Genomic DNA, 7,177 nt, shown 5'->3' on the forward strand with positions numbered 1-7,177 from the left:
CAAGCCAGTTTCTCAACATGTGTTTCTGTCCGGCTACAGAAATAAATAAGGGATTGTATTTTATACTACGTTCGCTAGTTAAGATAGACCTGTTCTATAAAAAAATATTCATAATCATGGAAAAAGAACTTTACTCTTCAATAAGCTTAAAATGTATAACACAATCACATAAATATATATTTCAGGCACAATATACTCGTATAGACGTATATTGAAATTCCGTGTTTTGAGTTTGTGGTTTTTTTAAAATATAAATTTAATAAGTGTGGTTTTCACAACAAAAATCATTATTTAAATATAATCAGTGTACGTTGGTCAAACCTTTAATATTATATTGTGTGCTTTCAGTGCATTGTTTTATTTTGAGAAACTATTGTAGTGAAGGCGCATAGTAAGGTTTGCATGTTAGTGTTATTATTGTCTTGACGAAGAGACGGATACATCTTGAAGCCGGTAGACACTGAAAATATGGCCCCGCAAAGTAATTGCCATAAATATTAATAAAATCAGTTTATCTAGCTTATTTGGGCAGACATAAAAAAGTGTCGTATTTAAGCCAGAGGTGGTATTTTAAACGCAAAAGCGCGCGTAAAAAACGCATTTTTAATTAATGTTTACGTACTAAATACATGCGAACAGAACAATTTCTTCGCGCGCTATATCCATTTAGAATACCAGCTCAGGTGTAATAACACCACTTGCTTCTCAAATGCTTGCCTTTGGTAGAGGAACAAATCGAGAGTGTTATAAAGTTGGATTCCGTTAACTGTTCTGAGAATCCTTAGCAGGGGTGAAAAGAATACGACGTTGGTTCTGAAATTTCATATGGCAAAGACAGCATTGGTACGCAAATAACGGTGAGGTACATTGAAGTTCTTCTTAGCGGAGAATCTATATCATTAGATATTATTTTGTGCAAAAATATTAAACCAGCCAAAAACTTTCTGAACTCTAAACTTAAAACGTAAAAGTAAACTAATACTACGAACGCATTAAAAACCATTTTTTAAATAATTAATTAAGCCTTCTGTTTAAGCGCGTGTCTGGGTGGGAAATTATTTCAATAACTTTTTTGTTATTCATCATGTTGATTTCACCTTAGCATAATCCTACTCCACGACGTAAAGAATGTATCCAAACTATTTAAATATTTTTCTGCCGAATTTCTTCAAGAATAATTCTCATTTGTTTTGCCTTTCCTCCATGCAAACAACAAACATTAAAATTCCTCACACTACAGTTTAGTTATCTTTGATACGTTTGTCAGTTCGCGGCTGTGCTTCTAGCTGTTTGGTTGCTAATTTCCATCAATAATCACAAAAATCCGGATTTCGTGCGTTCGATTTTTTTTATGAATACTCCCTTCCATCTCCTCACTATACCTCCCGCTAACGGATTGGGTGACTTTAGATTAATGTTATTCAATGTATTGCAGCGAGAGAAGAACGATGTCAAATATCGTCCTCTCTCAACAGTATTTTATAAAATAATATTTGAATTTCGCAGAAAACTCAAAATACTCTAAAAATATTATTATTCTTATTGTTACTGTAATTGGTATTATTCTTATTCTTTAAATAGGATTCATCGAATCTCTTATAATCGTCAATAAAATCATAATTTTAAAACATAAATCAACAATAAGTAAATCAAACCTATTAAACGATTAAATTTGAATCAACAATACAATTTAGATCAACAAACAAAAATCATTAAATTAATATCAATAATCACGAATCTAATGCCAAGCTGTCTTGTCCTGCAAATATTCTTTGACTTTACAGTAGCTCTTCCAAACCGGCTGTGCTCGACAAAATTGTTAAATATTTTTGATGGCAAATCCTGCATTTCAATAGGTACCTTATTGTAGAATCGAATGCAGTTTGAGGCAAAATAAAAAAAAAAATTGCGGTCTCTAGTGGACACTACAAGCGTATCTTTTTTTCTAGTGTTAAACCTATGGAAATATCTATTTAAAAACAAACAATATTTTTGTGTACTTACATTAAATTTTCATAGATACAATGACATGTGACTCAATATATTGATTTTTTTAAACATATCTCTAAGCGATTCTCAAAGACTCATATTGCCAATTGTTTGCACAGCTCTCTTATTCAGCACAAAAACAGAATCAACATCTGCAGCACTTTCCCGCAGGAGTATACCGTAATACAAAACGCTGTGGAAGTAACTGAAGTATACTAATCAAGCTGTTTCTACATTAGAAGATGTCGAATCTTTTTAACAGCGTAGACTGCAGAACTTAGTCTGTTCGATAAATTAGCTATATGTGAACTCCATTGAAGCTTCGAATCTAATTTTATACCCAAAAATACGGTGGTATCCACAAGATCCAGCTCTTTGTATTTAGGTTTTACCTTAAAAATAGTTTGTTTGACATCACGTATCACAAATCTAATACATTTAGTCTTTTTTTTATAAAATAAAAAAATGTTGCAATTAAACCAATTCAACGCCATAGAGAGAGCATTATTTATGTAGTAAATATCCGATTGGTGTCGTTTTACTTTGAAGAGAATCGATGTATCATCTGCGAATATTACGATCTCCTGATTTTTATTTACAAGATGAGGTATGTCATTAATGTAGACGAGGAATAGGAATGGTCCTAAAATAGAACCTATTATACAAACACTGCCATGAAAATCATACGGTATTTTTTTTCAAACCGTATTTACAGCATCATGGCTAAGGTATTTTAGGTACTTCCCTAGAAACAAAGAGATGTTTTTAACGCTTAGGCTTAGAAAAGTTAATGATAAAAAGTGATTGTCATCCCGATATTTGTTAACTAAATTTGGATGTGTTCAAATTTTTTTGAGCTCAATCTAGATTCTCTCACGCAGAAATGATATCAATTTAAGTTTTTTTTTTTGTTTCGTAGATGAGAGTTAAAAAATCTAGACATTTACATAGCTTAGTATATATTATCGACTAGGTTTAGTGATTTTTTAGACTTTTTGACAATTTACACACTTTGCAACATACACCATTCTGCTTATAGGTTGTTGACTTTCACATTCACCACATATGGCATTTTTCCGATTCTCATTATGTTTTTTGGTTTGGATATTTTATTTCGCATGATTGTTGGTTTACTGTAAAGATAAAAGTTAAAAAAAACTGTAGACACGTTAATTTTGGAAGAATGGTAAATGTTACAGAGTATATAAAGTGATCACTTGACACAAATCACAGATAATAAGCTCTTTACATATCTAGATATCTACAACACTTCTCGAAAGTATTACTTCTGTTAAAAACACATATTCTCGATATTTTGTTTGAATTAAAAGGCGCCAGTAAATATTTCAGAAGCTAAACTGGAAAATTAAAATCCATTAAATTCTATGGTTACCCTTGCAGCGGCTACAAATCAACAAGATTCATTTTTTATTATTTTTTTTTTTTAATTTTATTTTATTTTGGAAAGCCAACAGATTACAATATTTAATAATTACAATGTAGGTTAAATTATATATTAAGATCCAATTACAGGCCTTCTCGTAAGCTAAAAGATAAATATTACTAATAAGAAGTTAAGAATAGATATTAAATTTAGATATGTATGTACATTTTACAGTGCGGATAACATAATAATAAGTATACATACATATGCAGCGAGTATAACATTTGCGATAATTATTGAGCCTTATAAGAAGAACAACTTAATTGAAGAAAATAATAATTATAAAAAATAAAACAAAAAACTCAAAAACTAAAATAAAATAAAGTTTTTATAATAATTAACCAAATATCAAACTCACATACACATGCACATGTACATATCCATACACAATGTAACTGCACAGGTAGGTATTTCGGTTAAATAAGATATTATATAAGAGACTATTAAAAAACATATTTAAAAAAAAAAAAAAAATAATAAAAATCAGTGAAACATAAATTGATTTTCAATTACTTTTCTAAAATTGTTGCATGTTATATTATTAATATCAATATGGTTAAATTTATTGTTATACAGATTGCAAGTTCTACATATATAAGAATTTTGGCAAGCATTAGTTTTATATTTTAAAATATGAAATTGGTTTTTGTTTCTGGTCTGCGCTACAGGGATCCTAAAACCAATTAGGGATAGGAGCTGTGGACAGTCAACCTGATTATTCATAATTTTGTACAGATATACAAGGTCAGCTACGTTTCTACGGGTTTTCAGTGGTTTTAGGTTAAGATGAGTGAGAAATTCATTGGTTTCATTTTCTGAAACCCTTAATTTAAATCTGCAGTATGATATAAATTTTGATTGAATAGATTCAATCCGATGAATGTATTTTTTATAATGAGGGTTCCAGGCATGATTTAGGTATGTTCTATTCTTTGCCATTAAAATTATATTCGAATACTGATTCAATTGGTGACTTTCATAAATATTTTTTTTCCTAATCTACAAATAAAATATCGACTATCACTCACCCCACCAAGAATTCAGTGAAGACTCAATCATTTATACAAAGTTGACAAGAGGTTGGATATTTTTAAAGAATCTAGACAGCTATTTAAAAAAAAACTGTTAAAAGAAAATTAGTTGAATTGTGTCTTTTGATAAATATATATTGCTAAACGTTCACATGTTTTGTATCTTCTGTGTTCGGACCAACTTTTAATCAAATCCATATCTACCTACCGTCCTTTGCATTTCCTAGCGCACTCCACCTAACAATAATTTTACGTGCAAGTGCCGTCAACAACATTAAAATTGCAGTACACAAATAACATTCTACGAGTGAAGAACTTTTTACTTGTGCCAGGGTCCATTTATACTGCCAGCTCCACACAATGTGCGCCAGCGTCTCACGACCGCCAGCTTCACCAGCTAGGTTCCAGCACACGTCACGCCTCATCATCAGCAGGTTAGTGGAGTTACGCAACCTCCCTTCCTAACAATGCAGTCTACTTACTAAATTTTTACTTCTCCTAGGGCGAGGTATTCTTCAAACCTCGTCCACTCCTCAACATTATACATCAAAAACTTGTGGGTGGGATCCTACAATAAAAAAAAATATGCAAACTCCTCTGCACGATTTGATGTAACAAGAAAAATCAAAATGAAGTTTGGTAAACAAAAACATTATTTGGCAAAAATACATATCTCTATCCATATATAGTGTTGCATAGAGGATCATTTTTGTAACATAAAAGATAAGGTGATCAGTCGAATGCTCCAGGCGAGTGAAACGAAATGTTGCAATATTAATCCGCCTTTAAAACCAGTATCTTATTGGATTTTACTTAAGAGTAGCCATTCATAGTAAAATACTCGCCCAAAGATCTATGTAGTTCTATTTCATACACATAATCGTATTTTTCGTTCGCCTTATACTAAACGTAATATCAAGTTATTTGTTTTTTTCTTTGTTCTTTTTTTAAAAACACACGCCTTATCCTAATTTTTTTTCTATGATGTATTTTGTTGTCCTAATAACAAGGAATTTTTTTATGTTTTTTTTCCCTTTTTTAATTATTAAATTATAAAAAAGTACCTCATTATATTTAACACAATAGATTTTTTTTCTCTTTCTGTATTAGGTAAACAAATATCATACCTGTTAATTTATTGTAGAAGCAAATTTATTGTAGTATTAAAAAAATCAAAAACATTTTTTGAAGGCCAACAAGCAGGCCATGTCTTTGTGGAATTTTTTGTTAACTATTCTTAACCCTTATGAATTTTTCATTGCAACATTATTTTTATTTTTTTTAATACTCTGTTTTACCTCTTATATATACTGTAAAAAAACAAAAAAAATTAAAAAAACGTAGAGATGACGTGCTTAATATAGAATAATCATTAAGGGAAAGTAGTCTTATTACTTATAATAAAATTAAAAGTAGAATTTTTGTTATTTTCCAAAAATTTTCAAATCAGATTTTTTGATTTTGCATGCAATAATCACATTCGAAATCGATACTACTGTTCCCTGAACACCCAATATGGTACCAACGAAGGCGGAATTTGTATTGGATCTACTTTTTGTCTTTGATTTCGCAACTTTATTAAAAATGTCCCCTTTTTAAAAATATATTCTTGTTCTGTTTAATAAGGAATCTGGAACCTGGATATAACCTGGCAAATATAAATAATGTTAATTCTACTAGAATTCTATATTAGGAAAAATGTTAATAATTTGAGCCAATACTTCACATTAGGGTCGGTCACCCAGATATCCTATATTAGAAACAAAATCAGTACAAACAAATATATTAATAGAAAAAAATCTACAGTTTTAATTCAAAACAAAGATATGAGATTATTTGAGATAATTTGTGGAGATAGAGATAGACAAAGAAAAAATATTGAAAAATAATAACACGAAAATTAGTAAATTTTGAATCGAAAAGGCACAAAAACGTAATTACAGTCTTTGACGCTTGTGGTGCGTCTGAAATCCGGGCGTGTCCTAACATGTTTTGTTTGGCAGTGGGGAAGTATGTAGGTACGCACGTTGGCTTATAGAGGGCGTTCTCGCTTTGTTTTTGTGAAACACCGTCATCTCATATTAGAGACGCATGGCATATTCGATACACCTCTTCTACTTGTCATTTACAAAAAACTGCAAAAGCTTAACTAATGTATTCATAAAACAATTATTAAATACCTCCCGTGACACAAAATAGAACTACTAGTATTATTCGAAAGCAATCGAAAGTTAACACAACTTTCGGTCAAAGAGGATTGGTCTACTTCTTCATCAAAGTGTACAACCTACTTCCATTGTCCATAAAGACGATTAGTAAATACTATCACTATAAAATGCCTATTGAGAAATGGATAATAAAGGTGGGATGCGCACGGATTGCTGAGTGAATCAAACCAAATAGGAAGAAATTATATTTATTTAAAAGTTTTATTTCAGATTTTTTTATTATGTTTTATATGTAGTTGAGATGATGAATTAGTTATGTTTAATGAAGCATATTTCAGAATAATATAAAATGTCTCCCTTGGCACGGGACACCCCAGTCAGGGAACATTATCTTCAATTTTCAAAAAGGAATACATAAATTACAATCTTTTACAAAATATTTGAATTTTATACGATAATAAAAGTTACCTGATGAAAACAAAATTAAAAATAAATGTGAATAAATTACAATTGAATATGATTGGCCTTGCATTGAAACGAATATC

The sequence above is a fragment of the Micrasema longulum genome, unplaced genomic scaffold (genome assembly GCF_059751315.1).
Source record: "Micrasema longulum isolate JH-2025_06_02 unplaced genomic scaffold, ASM5975131v1 h1tg000482l, whole genome shotgun sequence".
NCBI classification, from domain to species: domain Eukaryota; kingdom Metazoa; phylum Arthropoda; class Insecta; order Trichoptera; family Brachycentridae; genus Micrasema; species Micrasema longulum.